Source organism: Pan paniscus, chromosome 21 (assembly GCF_029289425.2).
Source record: "Pan paniscus chromosome 21, NHGRI_mPanPan1-v2.0_pri, whole genome shotgun sequence".
In the NCBI taxonomy this organism is placed as follows: Eukaryota; Metazoa; Chordata; class Mammalia; order Primates; family Hominidae; genus Pan; species Pan paniscus.
Window position 1 is genome coordinate 10,046,858 of NC_073270.2, and position 17,576 is coordinate 10,064,433.

Sequence of the window (17,576 nt, forward strand, 5' to 3'; positions counted from 1 at the left end):
TCAGACTTTTCTCCATGCCATGGCCACAGGACTGTACTTTTGATACTGATACGCAGCCTCACAAATAGATGTCTGTGCCATGTCAAGGAAGAGAGAGTTCATCTGGGTCTGCACAGGTCTTTATTGTTTTTCTATTGAATTATTTCATTGAAGGCTGAAAGGATTGTGGACATCATCTAGTTCTAGTTGCATCGTGTTGGCAGTCGTGAAGGAGACAGTCCCAGAGAGGTTAATTGGGCTCCTTCAATCCCAACAGCTATCTAGAAGCAAATCTGGGCCTTGAACCCAGATTCTCAAGCCAATTGAGTTTTAATTACCTCAAAGAAGCTTTGTTGTGGGGTGGAAGGGACTGAAATGTATTTGCAATCTTTATATAGGAACAAATCACATTCCTCCTGGAGGAAATGAAATATAAATGATTTTTGAAATAGGAAGAATAGAGAGTAGTCATGCCTTGTTAGATGTCTCACAAAGGGCAAGGGGTAAGGATAGTTAAGCATTGACTGATTACTGAATACTGTGGCTGGAGATCCTTGGTAATAGAGTTTCGTTTTCAGATTTTTTTTTCTCCTGTCTCTTCCCTCGCCCCAAGAATTTCTCCTGCATCAGGGAAGTCAACAGAGGACTTCTGAGCGGAGAGTAAGAATTTGTGTTCTAGCTCCTTCTTTATCAAACAGAAGATACAATTGTGAAGGCAGACCCAGCCTTCTAGAATAGCTGGCACATTAACACCTAACTTACCTGACATTGGTAGGGAACAATCTGTGCTACATAAGTAAGATTTTGATAATGAAATCCTAACCATTTAGCACTGTCAAAGTAGCTGTTTTCGTGATGGAAATATTTCTGGTCTAACAGATGTGTTTCCCTGATTTAATAAACAGAATAATTGAAACTTCCAGCCTCATCCTTTTAGACATCAGTTATTGAACTGTGCAGTAATATAGAAACATGCCTTGTAAAGAGCCATGTAAGTGTAAGGTGTTGTTATTGTTTGCTTGGGTTTCTGGAGTATGTGGGCCACTTGGCTGTAACCTTGGCTTTAGACAGATCTGCTTTCTAAATTCTTGTATTCCTTGTTTGTTTTCAGAGGGTTCCCTTGCCCTCTGGCCTCCAGGTAGGTGTAGCCAACAGGAAGCACTGGTGGAAAACTGGAGGGCCAGAAGAGAGAGAGGTCAGGGTGTCTTTCTCTGCCTCTCTGCTTTCTTTGGTATCTCTAGGAACACATGTGTCTCTTCCATGTGTCTCTTCCAATCAGCTCTCACCAGACTCCCCTTTTCTCCACAGCAGCCTGATCTCCACAGCTGTTGCCCTGGTCTCTGTCAGTTGGCTCTAGCCTCTAGGCTCTGATAACGTCACATCCTTCCATTATCCCACCTGTTAGGGAAGATAGCAGCTCTCCTCAGTTGCTAGTCTCTGGGCTGCCTCACTGTCCCTCTGTGGTCTGTCAGTCATTCTCACATCTGTAACAAGTCACCTGATTTGAAAGACCTAGAGTAGTTTCTGTGTTCTGGTTGACTTTGACTAATAACGATTTATTGAATTTGCCTTCTCTTGCAACCCTTACTTCCCTCCTGATTTGCTTCTTTCAACGTACTGTGCAGGTGACATCCACGTTATGCAGTTTATTTCATTGGACATAACAATGGAAACTCTTTTAAGCAATAGAGCACAGTGGTTTTGAGCCTGCGCTCTGGTGTTAGAATGTTTGCATCGTAGTCCTGGCTATGCTACTCATTGGCTATGTGACTCTGGGCAAGTTTCTTAACCTGAGACTGACTTTTTAATCTAAAAAAATGAAAGTAATTTCAGTACCTAAGTTGTCTCAATATGAGTTTCCTGGGAAACAAACTCCCAACTGGAGGTTGGTGTGCAGAGGTTTGTTTATTCTCAAATACTCTTGAGATTAACAACATCTGTGGAGGGGAAAGGACGGATTCAGGACTGGGCAGAGGGAGAAGTTGAACTGCAGTGCAATCTTAACAAGAGCCTTAGTTAATCCTCTGAAGCAGGTTGGGCCCTTATTCACTGATGTTGACCATTGGAGGCAGTTGACCATGAATGGAACAGCTTCCTCCAGCTGAGGGAATTTTCCAGAGAGGACTGACAGTTGAGGGCATTCTGCCTGCATCACTCACAGTAGCAAGGAATCAATTCTTCAGTCCCGAAGCAGTGTCTGGGCGTCACATCACAGTGTCCATGACCTATATCCAGGTGTGTAATGTGAAAGATAAATACAGTGATTAAACCATAAGAAATGCCTTGCTAGGTGCGTACCACTTGGTGAATGCTCAACACTATTAGTTAACATTATTGATGAATTAAATACAGAAGTTTCAGTTAGTGGACTTTATGATGTCTAGTGTAGCTATTCTGAGAGTTTTGACTGATTTCTTCTCCATAACCCAGTCCTAAAGGGTTGAGGAAAAGCAGAGTAAGTGGTCTGGGATAAATAGGGTTCCATGATTTGTATACATATACTGTCATGCACATTTGTACTTTCCTATTACTTTTAATGTGGTGTCTTTAAATATGGCTTACCCATAGGTTCTTGTATCTTTATTCCTTAAGGTATTCAAGGTATTTAGCATCAAATTTGGTACAAATCAATGCAGCTTCCATTTTTCGAATACTTACTATGTAGCCATGGTGCTAAACATGCATCGTCTCGTCAGTTCTCAGGATGACTCTAAGGTGCTGAGATTCCTAGTTTAGGAGGAGGCCTGAGGTCAGTGAAGTTAAATGACCTGCCCCAGGTCACCCAGCCAAGAAGTGGCAGAGAAGTTCTCCTGCCAGGGCTGCCAGATTCACTGCGAGCCTAGGCTTTTCACTACACATTTGGACGATTTAAGCAGCAGTAGGGGAAACCTTCTCCTCCGAAAATAACTCTAGCAAAGTGTAGGTGTTGTTTTGGTAGAAACATTTCAGCTGTTGCCATAAAAATCTTCCCCCAAATGGCTTTGTGAGAGCAAAGCTGTGCAGGCTCTGCTTGTGTTTATGATGGGAGCCTTATGGCTCAGCCACAACACAAATGATTTGTTTTCCTGGCCTTGTTGGCAAAGTGATTTAATTTCTGGGTTTCCCTGAGGAAACAATCTAAACAAATACAGTAGGCCCTCCATATCTGCCAGTTCTGCATCCATGGATTCAACTAAGCTCAGATAGAAAATATTCAAAAAATTTAACAATACAACAATAAAAATAGTATAAATAAAAACAGCATAACAAATATTTATGTAGCATTTACATTGTATTGGGTATTATAAGTACTCTAGTGATGATTTCAAGTATATGGGAGAACGTGCATAGGTTATATACAAATATTATGCCATTTTATATAAGGGACTTGAGCATCTGTGAGTTTTGGTACCTGTGGGGGATCCTGGAACCATTCCCTTACAGATACTGAGGGATGACTGTTATGGTTTGGCTATGTCCCCATCCAAATCTCAACTAAATTGTATCACCCAGAATTCCCACATGTTGTGGGAGGGACCCAGGGGGAGGTAATTAAATCATGGGGGTTGGTCTTTGCTGTGTTATTCTCATGATAGTGAATAAGTCTCATGAAATCTGATGGGTTTATCAGGGGTTTCCACTTTTGCTTCTTCCTCATTTTCTCTTGCTGCTGCCATGTTAGAAGTGCCTTTCAACCTCCCGCCATGATTCTGAGGCCTCCCCAGCCATGTGGAACTGTAAGTCCAATTAAACCTTTTTTTCTTCCCAGTCTTGGATATGTCTTTATCAGCAGTGTGAAAACAAACTAATACAGTAAATTGGTACCAGTAGAGTGGGGCGTTGCTGAAAAGATACCCGAAAATATGGAAGTGACTTTGGAACTGGGTAACAGGCAGAGATTGGAACAGTTTGAAGGGCTCAGAAGAAGATAGGAAAATGTGGGAAAGTTTGGAACTTCCTAGAGACTTGTTGAATGGCTTTGCCCAAAATGCTGATAGTGATATAGACAATAAAATCCAGGCTGAGGTGATCTCAGTTGGAGATGAGGAACTTGTTGGGAACTGGAGCAAAGGTGACTCTTATTATGTTTTGGCAAAGAGAATGGCAGCATTTTGCCCCTGCCTTAGAGATCTGTGGAACTTTAAACTTGAGAGAGATAATATACGGTATCTGGTGGAAGAAATTTCCAAGCAGCTGAGCATTCAAGAGGTGACTTGGATGCTGTTAAAGGCTTTCAGTTTTATAAGGGAAGCAGAGCATAAAAGTTTGGAAAATTTGCAAACTGACTGTGACAGAAAAGAAAAACCCATTTTCTGGGGAGAAATTCAAGCTGGCTACAGAAATTTGCATAAGTAGCAAGGAGCCTAATGTTAATCCCCAAGACCATGGAGAAAATGTCTCCAGGCCATATCAGAGACCTTCACAGCAGCCCTTCCCATCACAGACCCAGAGGTCTAGGAGGAAAAAATGATTTCATGGGCCGGGCCCAGTGTCCCTGTGTGGTGTACAGCCTAGGGACATAGTGCCTTGTGTCCAAGCTGCTCCAGCCATGGCTGAAAGGGGCTAACATAGAGCTTGGGCTGTGGCTTCAAAGTGTAGAAGCCCTAAGCCTTGGCAGCTTCCATGTTGTGTTGAGCCTGTGGGTGCACAGAAGTCAAGCACTGAGGTTTGGGAAACTTCACCTAGATTTCAGAAGATGTACAGAAATGCCTGTATGCCCAGGCAAAAGTTTGCTGCAGGGGTGGGGAACTTCATGGAGAACTTCTGCTAGGGCATCGTGGAAGGGAATGGGGTCAGAGTCCTCACACAGAGACCCTACTGGGGCACTGCCTAGTGAAGTTGTGGGAAGAAGGCCACTATCCTCCAGACCCCAAAATGGTAGATCTACTGACAGCTTGCACCATGTGCCTGGAAAAGCTGCAAACAAACACTCAACGCCAGCCCATGAAAGCATCTGGGAGGGAGGCTGTACCCTGCAAAGCCATAGGGGTGGAGCTGCCCAAGACCATGGGAACATATCTCTTGTATCAATGTGACCTGGGTGTGAGACCTGGAGTCAAAGGAGATCATTTTGGAGCTTTAACATTTGACAGCTCTGCTGGATTTCAGACTTGTATCGGCCCTGTAACCCCTTCGTTTTGGCCAATGCCTCCTATTTGGAACAGCTGTATTTACCCAATACTTGTACCCTCACTATCTAGGAAGTAACTAGCTTGCTTTTGATTTTACAGGCTCATAGGCAGAAGTGACTTGCCTTATCTCAGATGAGACTTTGAACTGTGGACTTTGGGTTGATGCTGAAATGAGTTAAGACTTTGGGGGGCTGTTGGGAAGGCATGACTGGGTTTGAAATGTAAGGACATGTGATTTGGAGGGGCCAAGGGTGGAATGATTTGGTTTGCCTGTGTCGCCATCCAAAACTCAACTTGAATTGTGTCTCCCAGAATTCCCATGTCTTGTGGGAGTGTCCCAGGGGGAGGTAATTAAATCATGGGGGTTGGTCTTTGCCATGTTATTCTCTTGATAGTGAATACATCTTGAGATCTGATGGGTTTATCAGGGGTTTCCACTTTTGCTTCTTCCTCATTTTCTCTTGCTTCTGCCATGTAAGAAGTGCCTTTCAACCTCCCGCCATGATTCTGAGGCCTCCCCAACCATGTGGAACTGTAAGTCCAATTAAACCTTTTTTTCTTCCCGGTCTTGGATATATCTTTATCATCAGCATGAAAACAAACTAATACAATGGCTTTAAATTTATTTGTAATTGGATGTTTAAAGAGGAGCCACAAGGAAAAGTCAAAGTGGGTGGCCCAGGTACGTTTTCATTCAGTGAGTGATACGATAAGGGGAGGAATAAGGTGCATAGGTGAATTCACTCAGTGTTCTTTCTTCCTAGTATTTGGCTCTCCATTCTTCATCAGGAAATGATTATTATAATCAACCAAAATTTTGCAAACAAGGTGGGCATTTAGGTATGTAGGTGTTCAGCATTATTTTTGGAGAACAGAGCAAATCCGGTCATTATTTCTTTTTATTGAAATAAAAGTAATGACTCCTTTTCTGTAGGAAAAAATAATTTTTCAAAATAGGCTACATGGTACTGATGAGAAGTTAGGAAGCTGCATGATATTCCAGTCAGATCAGGATCCCAGACTCCCATCTTTCTGGTCCACTATCTTGATCTTTCCATTTTCCATTGGTCACTTGGGCCAGTTTGGTTTAGGCCATCAGGTCCACAGTGCACATGTGCAGCGAGGAGGGATTAGAGAGAAGAAAGGAATCCTTTTAGTTGAGGCATCTCCTGCCATTTTTGTCATCTTACTCTTAAGTTCCATATAACACTTTAAAAAAAATTTTCTTGACCAATATTTGGTCACATGGTCACATCTCAGTGCAGGAGAGCCTGGGAAATGTAGTCTTGTTTTGGGCAACTGCCTGAATAAAATTGGGGCTCTCTTACTGATGATGGAGAGGAGAATGACTATTGAGTTATAACTGGCAATTTCTGCTACATTTGGGATTGGAATACTAATGCCACAACCAAAAGTTTTGAAATAATGGAGTTAACATTAAAAGGTGAATTTTGTTGGTGTGTGTTTCTCTAATAATGCTCAGTCGTCTGTGGCTGGTGTGCATAATGAACATACACAGCTCCTAAATCTGCTTCACTCTGGCCCCCTTTCCTGGGGGAAACAGTGTTTGGAGAAGCACACTTTATGTCATTCAACAGATATTGATCAGCTACCATATACCATGCACTGTACCAGATCTTAGCAGAGTCTAGGAGCTACAACATTTTCCACATTTATTTGACCACCTCCCCCACAACCCTCTCCCTCCCTCCCTCCTTTCCTTTCCCTCCCTCCTTTCCTTTCCCTCTTTCCTTTCCTTTCTTTTCCTTTCCCTCCCTTTCCCTTCTTTCCTTCCTTTTTCCCTCCCTTCCTTCCTTCCTTCTTTCCTTCCCTCCTTCCCTCCTTCCCTCCTTCCCTCCTTCCCTCCTTCCCTCCTTCCTTCCTTCCTTCCTTCCTTCCTTCCTTCCTTCCTTCTGCTTTTGGGGTACAAGTGGTTTTTGGTTACATGGATGAATTATGTAGTGGTGAATTCTGAGATTTTAGTGCACCTATCACACAAGCAGTGTACATTGTACTTAATAGGTAGTTTTTTGCCCCTGGTCCCCCTCCCACCCTTCCCTTTCTGAGTCTGTAAAGTCCATTATATCACTCTCTATGCCTTTGCTTACTTATAGCTTAGCTCCCTCTTATAAGTGAGAACATATGGTTTTTGATTTTCCACTCCTGTGTTACTTGATTTAGAATAATGTCTCCAGTGCCATCCAAGTTGCTGCAAAAGACATTATTTTGTTCCTTTTAATGGCTGAATAGTATTCCATGGTGTTTATGTACCACATTTTCTTTATCCATTCATTAGTTGATGGGCACTTAGGTTGGTTCCACATCTTTGCAATTGTGAATTGTGAAGACTCAATTCTTTGTTGAAAAGAGCTGCAAAGTCACTTTACAAAGGGTGTGGAAAGCTGAAGAACTTGAGATTCAGGGCCTTTTTAGCTGTCAATCTACTACAGTGTCCCAGGGAGGAAAAGCTTAATTTGTATGGATGCTTGATTCTTTCTGTACCTTTTCTTTCTCTGTTTCCACAAACTCACCCAGTTAAAATTTCTGTTCATTGAACACGATGGCAGCTAGGTTGATGGGATTAAATCAGTTGTCTTTACCTGCCTCAGTGTGTTGGGATCCTCAAAGCTCAGTGAAACCACCAGCTGGTGAATAAGACTTCTGAGTGGGTGGGTTTCCTGATCTCACTTGATGTTTTTTGGGACAATAGCGATGCCCCATTTCCTTTGTGCTCTGTAGCTAAACTCCCAGGGAGTAAGACATGTGGCATAAACATAACCTCATAGACTATACCTACATCGTGCCCACTTTAGCTCTTTCTCACTTTTTTTTGTGTGTGCCTCCAGAACACACAAGACAAGTAAATACAGTATGGACAATAAGTTACGAGTGAGGAGAGAGTGTTTTGAGACAGCCAATAGCAAACATCGTAGAGACCTTCTCTTTATAGGTCAATATCCATTGTCTTAGTCTGTTAAATTCTTCCAGTCATAGACCGTGCAATGTATGCATAAGCTATCAACACTGAAAAAATTATGATGGTCACTAAGAAGACCTTTTTTCTGTACACTTTCAGTGCTTCTTCAGTCATCTGCCATGGGTACTTCTGTTCTTCATCTCCAGATTGTTTCTGGAAGTCCTGTGGGCAGCTCTTTAACACTGGAAACATGCAGTCTCCTCATCCATAAAATGGGCAATACCTCTCTCAATGTATTCGAGAAGTCACGTACACGTCACATATGACCATTACTCATAATATGTAACACTGACATGGCACTAACTATGTGCTGGGTACAGTTCTCAACAGGCTTATGAGGTAGGTGTTATTACAGTCCCATTCTTAGATGATGGAATTGAGGCACAGAAAGGTTAAGTAACATGCCAGTGTTGCAGAGACCTGAGGTTTGCACCCAGGTAGCCTAGCACTGCAGACCTGTTTCATATTCATGCTGAAGGACTAACTGCCTCTGTAGGTGTGAGTACTGTGCATGGAAAAATTAGAGAAGTAAAGGTCTAATTTTGACAGAATTGAGAGGGGAGGGGGCATTGACTTAGGTTTTAGAAATTAACTTACACTCTTAGTATGTAGGTTGCTGTGGCAATTTACATAGCTATTTCTTTCAGGTACATTTGACATTCAAAAGCAATCAGATCGTATTATCTGTTCTTTGAGGGATTACTGGGCTCTGTGAATCTTGAAGGTTACATTTGCAATCAGCATTAATTTTATTGTTAACCATTTTCCTTCATGTTGGTTACAGGGTTGCCTCCCTCCCTCCCTCCCTCCCTCCCTCCCTCCCTCCCTCCCTCCCTCCCTCCCTCCCTCCCTCCCTCCCTCCCTCCCTCCCTTCCTTCCTTCCTTCCTTCCTTCTTTCCTCCCTCTTTGGGCTTTAGTGGAGCTTATAACTAGTTGAACTAGATGGATCAACTCAAGTTGATTATTCAGGAGGCCTTATTATCCCCCAGAGAGCAGACACGGAGCTTGGCTGGACCTCACGGATCACTAGTCCATGTCACTGCACAATGTTCTTCCTCTGTTCTTCCCTATTTTAGTCCAAAATGCCTGCTAAATGGAGTGGAGTGAAGAAGGCACACAATGTTAATATGAAGTGACTTCCCCAGTGCATTTTCTGATTCATCAAGATGCTCACATTAAGCTACATAAACAAATGGAGGAATTCCCCTGGAAGCCAAGGACAGAGAAAAATCATATGAGAAAAAAAAAAGATAAATAAGAGATACCAACTTGCCTTTTATATTCAAGCAGATTTTCAAAAAGTCTCATTGCATGGAAAGTGGCTATAATTTAAACAAAAAGTCATTTACTGTGCTAACATTCATGAAGACAGCAATTCTTGGGATGCTGCATGAATTGGGCAGAATGTTAAAATGCTGAAGGAACCTTGTGTCTGGTTTAAATACATTTTGGTTGGTGTCATATGGGTAAGGAATGGCAGCCTCATTTTTAACTCTTAGTAATTAAAAATTGGAACCTTTAAGTAGAGAGAGAAGGAAACTATAGTGTGGAATTCAAGATAGTGCACTTGATTTTCTCATTCTTGGGGAGTCACATGGGTTTATGAGACTCCTCAGTTGTTTGACGTTTTATTTAAAAAATAAAACAACAAAACGAGCTTTCCCTTTCATCTATACAAGAGTCCATGAAGAAGCCTCCTTCTCTTATGTTGTAATTCACAGACCAAAGAGTTGAGTTTGAGTATATAATTACTCATCTAGATACATTTACAAAATACTAGTAATTTTACTGGTAGTAGCTCATTTATGCTGGGTGTGATGGTGCGTGGTCCTAGCTATTTGGGAGACTGTGGCTAAGGAGCCTCCTGAGCCCAAGAGTTTGAGGCTGCAGTGAGCTGTGATCATGCCACTTCACTCCAGCCTGGGCAACAGAGTGAGACCCTATCTCAAACAAGCAAAACTAATTTATGTTGAATTCTTCCTATATGTCAGCTAGCCTTTCAGCCCTTTACCTGTTCCACCATTTATCTTCACGATAACCCTTTGAAGTAGGTACTATCCTTGTCTCCATTTTACAAATGAGGGAACCAAGGCACAAGGATTCTAAGTAATTTGCCCAAAGTCACACGGCAAGGAAGTTTCAAAGCTAGGATTCAAACCCAGGCTATTATAATCACTACACTACAAGTATTTTCAAACAGTGTTTCCCAGTATCAGTCATACAGATACCATCTGCATGCTTTTTGCCATAGTTGTATTTTACTTCTATTATTATTTAATGTTTCTCACTTTTTTTTTTTTTGAGACAGAGTCTTGCTCTGTTGCCCAAGCTGTAGTGTGGTGACATGATCTCAGCTCACTGTAGCCTCCACCTTCCGGGTTCAAGTGATCCTCCTCCATCAGCCTCCCAAGTAGCTGAGACTATGGGCAAGTGTCTCCACACCTGGCTAATTTTTTTTTTTTTTTTTTTTTAGTAGATTTGGGATTTTACCATGCTGGCCAGGCTTGTCTCAAACTCCTGACCTCATGTAATCCACCCTCCTTGGCCTCCCAAAGTGCTGGGATTACAGGCGTGAGCCACTGCACCTGGCCACTCTCACTTTTTTTTTTTTTTTTTTAACCGTACAAAACAGTATTTAAAAGAGAAACCTTACACCTCTATCTTAAATGGAAAACTATTATGTGTGCAAATAGTAGATACCCAATAAAAACTAAACAGTGAAAACCATTTAGTGTTATTCAATCCTAAGTAGATGCCACTGGCTGTCAAAAACCCTGTGTCAGAGGATGTCCTTTCTTTATTGAGGCAGAGAGATTTTAAAGGCATGCTCTTATAGGGTTGAGACTATTTGATGCAATCAGTTCAGAGTCAGGGATTACATTTTTCTACTAGGAGAGTCTGTCTTATTCCATACTGAATTTGTAAATCATCTAAAATCACCTTGTAGTTTATTAGTGTTAATGGCTCCTACACTCTGAGAATCACTTGTCTAAAATACAAAGATGTTGTACTGTTTTTAGAATTATCTTAGGGAAAGTGAAGCAGAAAGATGTTTAAATGAATTCAGGCCTGTATTATTAAGCCAATCCAAGTAAAGCTATTATCTGAATGATTAGCCCTAAAGTCCCTTACCACTTTATCTGGTCTCTAGAAGGCCAGTTTAGGTTGCTTTGTGGAAAGATGTATGGGTGATTTTTATCCAAGTTATTATCTAAGAAGGTGTGGTTACTCCTGAATTTTAAATCAGACTACTTAGAAAATGGCCTTAAATTGATCCTTTTTTTATCCTTGACAGATACTTATTGGTTGAAACATCAGAGAGCTTTAAGCTTTCTCAAGTACATGTTGGAGACCACTGGGACTAGTGTCCCTTTGTTACCAAGAGGACAGTGTATGATATGCATGATTAACATAGGATTATTATATATTGATTATAGTGCAAAAAGTAAAAGGTGTCTTTTCATCTCTGAGTTTAAAATAAATGAAGAGATTTAACATGTTTTTGTGTGATAAGAGGGATCTTCTTAATTCCCAAGACCTCTTTAAAAGCAATTCATGAACATACTTAAGACTCATCAATTGAACAATAAGTTAATCTGCATCTGAAGGTTTTGCTGATTATCTGATCATATAATTTCCCTGTATTCTGATTATGTTTTTCTGATGCCTTTTACAGTATATGAATTCTTAATCAAGATGATTCCGTTAGCAGTAGCTCCTCTATACACAGTGAGCCCAGGAGGGCAGAGAGCTTGGCTTGATGAAAGTTTTTACAGACATAAAGATGGTGAATGAAACTGGCTTCATCTTGCTCAGTATCTATTTTGAAATATTATATTTAAATATTAAACATTAATATTAAATATTATGGTTCCAAAGTCGTAGCAAGATATTAACTGTGGCTTGCATGGATGGTGAAATTATTACAATGGTCTTTTACCGTTCAGTGTGCTCGTGAACTTCAGAAGGCTTCTGATAGATTTTAGGCCTGTTTAGTTGCCCATAGTTAGGGAGAAGAGGTGGCCATACTACAGTAAGACAAGCTGAACGTCCCTCCACACTAAAGCTGCCACAGGACCTGTGTCGCCAAGGGGCTGCTGCTCAGCTCTAGCCAGGACAGCAGGGTGAGCTGGATCCAACACCGTTTGGTGGCATAATAGAGACCACCTTTATTTGCAGGTTTCATCTGATTAGTAGAGAATTGTGGCTGGGAGTGTGGGGGGGTGGGTCCCTAACATTTGCTGTGGCTTATTTAGATGCAGCCCTTAATTGTCCTGCCCTGCCCTGGGCTAGGTTTTGGAAACCAGAGCTCGTTAGAAGTGTGTCCTGGCTTGGGGAAAAGATGAAAGAAGTCCAGGATAGTTAGGTCCTCAAGGAAATGGACCATGTCTGTTTACTCATCCGTATATACCTGGCACCTGACGCAGCGCCGGGAGCATGGTGGGCACTCAGTAGACACGTGTTGAGTAAATGAACGCACAGAGTTAAATTGGGCAGCTGATGTTTTTGGTATTTTATAATTTTTGCTTGGTGACAGGAAACCACAACAAAATATGTGCCTGTGTGTGTGCATGCATGTTTTATAGCTTCCTGAAGAAATAGAATCAATTTCAGTTTTTGCAACTAAAAAAGAATGCAGAAAGTGAGCTTGGAGTGAGGAGCTGCTTTCTTATAATGACAAAGAATAGTTACAAGCTGTTTTCTAGACCGAGGTAGTGGTGGAGGTAACTTCTGCTCCTTTGTTCTGTGTATCTTTGTGAGAAGGGAGAGCCTGCAAGGGCATAGAAAAGGGAGAAGCCTTGTGGAAAACAGAGAGGTTTCTTCTGGACTTCAGGTTTGGAGGATTAGCAGAACATACTAGAAAATAAGGTTCTTTCTCTTGGGAAATTACTCATGCTGGCAGCCTGAAATAGCATGAAAAGGACTTTTATTAGTGGCAGGTCTTCAGATAGTTTGCTAGAGAGGAGAAGTGCTTCCAAGTTGAGTGAAAGCAGAAAGCGAGCCAGAGTTGCATTAGCAAGTGATTCAAACAATGAAATCTCAAGCAGCAAGGCAGCTGACATCTCAGCACTTACTCTGTGCTGACAGATAAATATAAATTATTTTTGAGACAGTGGTTATTTGAGATATGTAAAAGTTTTTAGATAGATATCATTATCCCAATTTTACAAATAAGGAAACAAGTTTATAAGGTTTGTAATTAGTCCAATGCCCCATAAACAGCTGGTACATAATGGGGCTAGGGTTTGAACGCAGCTTATTTGATTTGAAAACCTAGGTTCTTTCCACATGTTAAGTAATCCCTTGCCTTTTTTAGAATTGCATTTTATAGTTAGCATTTATCCTAAGTGGTTCATGGTTTTTACCAATTTTAAAGGGAAAGTTCTAGTTTTATAGGGAAGATAACGTTGGCTTGTGAACTCAGTGAGAAGATGGACAGTAGAGAGGTTAACTTGTCCAAAATCAAATCGCTCTGATGCCAACCCAGGTTCGTTGGAGTGCAATCTGCTGCTCTTACCTACCATGTTGTGCTGTCTGGCTGATTTTACCACCCAGGAGCTGTTGATTACCAGTGTTTGGTTAATCATAGGAAAGTCTGGCTTGCAGCCATTGCCAGTGCACAAATCATGTTCTGTGAAATAAATTTTATTTTATTGACTCGAAGAGACAAAAGTGAAGCTATGTCTTCTGAATAATACCCAGCATTGCTTGTATTGGACTTTGTATATTTTTTTTCTTGGAGTAGAATAAAGTATGTAGACAAAATAACTTATGAAGCATTTTTATTGTTCTGTGGATTCTGTTCTAACTTGAAAGGTAACTGCTTTTTCACTTTTTAGATTCTACAAAAAAGAGTGTTTGTTACCTGGTGAATCAAAACAGAGGTTCCATTCTGTGATATGAAAAGATAATTATTAATAAACTAAAATTAAATAACACTAATACTATTGGCAGAATACATTAATGCCGATAATCACTGATACTATAATAGATGTTCAATGCAGCCAGCATGAAGAGCTGGAGGAACATTGATGAGAATTTTAATTCATATGATATTTAAGTTTATATCCTTTATTTCTTTAGCATGTTCTGTTTTTTTTGTCAAATCTTTTAGTTTCACGATTCATTAGAGTGGATGACCCAGGCAGATGGAATTGGCAGTGTTTATTAGAATGTCATACCATGCTTTAAAATAATGTTCTCTGCTAATTTGTCCCTTGTTCCCTGAAACAATGAGTTGACTTTACCCTGAGCATCCTGGGTTGTCAGCTTTAAAGTCAATCTTTTGCAAGGTTGAAAGGATCAAGGGCATTATTACATAATTGCTTTGTCTTTAATCCATAGACTTTTGGAGGAAAAGGAAACAAAATGTGGTGATTTGTGTATGTTTTGGGTATTGGGCAAGAGGAAAGAGAGAAGCAGAGGTATACCTGTACCTAAAAAGTTTTCTTAACTGTCACGTCATGGTGAATTAATATGTTGGTGCTTTCTTAAACTCCTCAGTAATGAGAGTCAAAAAACAGATTCAATATGCTGTTCGGAGTTAATATGGGAAAAGATGCTGTATATTTATATTAAAGGGAATTGGAAAGGATGGTATTTGCTCTGGAAACACAGCCTTCGTTCATGTTTACTAGTCCTATAGTAGTTACGTTCATCAATTATGTTTTGTTTCCTAGAATGTACGACATCCTCCATGTTTTTTTCTTTCTATAATTTACATTTATATTGTGTTTTTCCTTTTTTGTGGTAATAAACTATTGTAAATGTGAATAATAAATATATTATACCAGTGCCTCTTGTGGAGGTGCAATATCAGCTCATTTAAAAAAAGCCTAAAAGCCTTTTCTTGTTCTCAGTAAAAATGTTTATAGTCTTACTTTACATATTGTTCTGAAAAGCTGTTTTTTAAAATGTACAGACCTTTCCGGGGGTATGCTGGTATACATTTAACCACTGGTGGGGTGGAGGTGATTTGTATTTTTACCAATTTCTGGGGTTTAAATATTCTTACCATGGCCAATTTTAAGCTAGCAGTTTGGCATCACTGAACGTGGGGATGGGAATAGATGCACACAGTTGTCTTTTGCAGGCCTTGGAAGCTGGCTCAGCCACTGATTTTAGTACCAAGAGATTGGAAGGGGAGCAGTGGCTAGAAGGGGTAGTGGAGAGGCGGAAAACTAAAGAATGTAGAAAATAATAAGAAACTAACTAAATTGGGAGATGGGTTTCTGTTAAAAGAACTTGAGTAAACATGTCGACTCTGTTTTCTGAAACTGCCAGGATGAAAAAAATAACTAAAAGTGGGGGGAAATTTTTCACTAAAAGTAGAGAATGGCTAAATCCCAAATGTTAAGCCTCTGAAGAATATCTGCCAAATTTGGAGCAAATCTGAGCAGAGTCAAAATATGTGTCTCTTAGAGCCCCAGCAGGTGGATTTTTTGCAAGGTCATGGCCAAAATCCCTAATTGGGAACAGAGAGGTTGAAGCCCTAGGTGGGTTCCTGGAGAAGCAGAACTTGTTCCTCTTTTGATGTTTTGTTTCGTAGATTATACAATATCCTCCATGTTTTTTTTTCCTTTCTATAATTTATGTTTATATTCTGTTTTTTCTTTTTTGTGGTAATAAATTTTTGTAAATGGGAATAATAAAATATTATGCTTATAGATTTATTCACTTTAGACAGTATCTGTTGAGTCCTAAATATGAAAAAATTTAAAACGTGAACATTCATATTTTCTTCCATTTTTCCAATCTCTTGATCATGCTACTTATTATTTTTTACATGATCATGATTTATCACATTTTTATTACATTCTATATACTGTAATTTGCCTCCATTTCATATTTAAATAAATTACATTGCAAACATCAGAACAAAAGAAAATATCAAACCAGGAAGCATAATAAATTGGAATAATAGAATTAAGATGAACCACCTGCTTATTAGAAATCATAATGTAAACGAGATAAGTTCATTTATTGAAAGGAAACTGTATTTTGCGTGAGTCATCCAAAAAAGTGATTATAGGCAAACTTAAAAGTAAGCAGTGGTTATAATTAATACAAAAGATGAAGAGTATTTTTACTTTTAACTTTATTCCTTCTGTGGTCTGAACTTTTTCAATAAACTTGTGTTACTTTACCAATTAATTTTTAAAACATCCCAGACTATAGCCATTGATTATAGTGAGACACAGCTGCATCATTTTCATATTAAACAGTGACTGTTTCACTGCCTGTTTTTTGTCACATGGCAGGCCTTCAGTAAATGGTGACTGAAAGAACATTTTCTCAAGATGTTATAGTGTTATTATGATGTGTATCTAATAGTTGCCCCAATCTTTGGAGTCTCTTTTTTTTTATTTGCATGCACCCTTGTGAGGGAAGTGATTTTATTGCTGTTTTACAGATGAAGAAACTGGGGCTCAGGGAAATTAAGTGACTTGCCCAACATCAAACCATCTCATGTCTTCTGAATCATTTTTTAAGTAAAATATTTTTCTCATCATATGACAGTCTCTTAAATACAATATTTTAGTTATGATTCTGTTGACTGATTAGAATCTATATAAACTGAAGACATTTTAAAATTATATTAAATATTTTCTTATTAGAAGCATTAGAAGAGTATAACTCAGTTTAGAAAGATTTCAATCTTTCAGGGGCATGATTGGGAAAAATAACTTGTGTGAAGTAGTTTGTTCTTTAGTAGTCAAGTGGATGAATATATGCAGTGTTGACTTAATTATCTTTGTGGAGTAGCTGTGAACCACCAGTCTATTCTGTGGTTCTATCCTGAAAACTGCCTTTTCAATATAAATAAGAACAATAGACTGTCAGGAGATTTCTGGGGAGGTGGAGGGAACTGCAGGATGCTAGGACTTGAGACTGATGGAAACGTTTGAGGTAGAGTCAGGTTTCACACGTGGTTTGCTGGAGGTGCCATGACTCAGTTTCTTCCTCTTGAGTCTGCCTGTGTAAAAGTGGTTGAAATGTGCACATATGCATGCAAACACTATTGCATTTGGGTGGTGTTTTTTATGGTTACTTCTAGCCTGCATCAGCATTTTGGCTTGGGCGCCCACTCTGTATGATATATTGGCTGAACGTTCATCTCTGAGGTCTGACAGTCGGCTTTTGAGAGCAAATGGATGGCCACAGTACAGGCACGTGCCCGCTATAGCAACTGCCAAGGTTCAAAACAAAATGTCCAGCTTCTCGAGGGCACAAAACATGCTGTTTCTTATATGTTCTAGTGTAATGCAAAGCATATACTAAATATCCACTAAATACCTGTAGGGTGTGCTTCCATTCGCTATACTTTCATTTGGGAAAGCTTTATAATAGTGTGAAATCTAGTACTGATCACACTGTAATTTTTAGAGATAGTAGTACAAGTTGGGACAGATGGGGAGCCTAATAATTTAATGATTTTACCAAGTGCATTGAAAACTTGTCACAATATCAGCTTGGTGGATTAAAAATTGGCAAATGAAATCTGGAGT

General features: G+C 39.9%; 1 protein-coding gene across 16 annotated transcripts in view; it reads left to right on the forward strand.

Annotated features, from left to right (window-relative positions):
- The window catches only part of PLCB4 (phospholipase C beta 4), a 435,586-nt gene that overhangs the window by 79,009 nt on the left and 339,001 nt on the right, over nucleotides 1–17,576 (forward strand). The window contains exon 3 of one of the 16 annotated variants that reach the window (XM_055104913.2): nucleotides 3,641–3,695. The exons of the other annotated variants lie outside the window; for them this stretch is intronic. The gene's annotated coding sequence lies outside the window, so the exon portion shown is untranslated. The remainder of the gene's footprint in view (nucleotides 1–3,640; nucleotides 3,696–17,576) is intronic. 16 annotated transcript variants of the gene reach the window in all.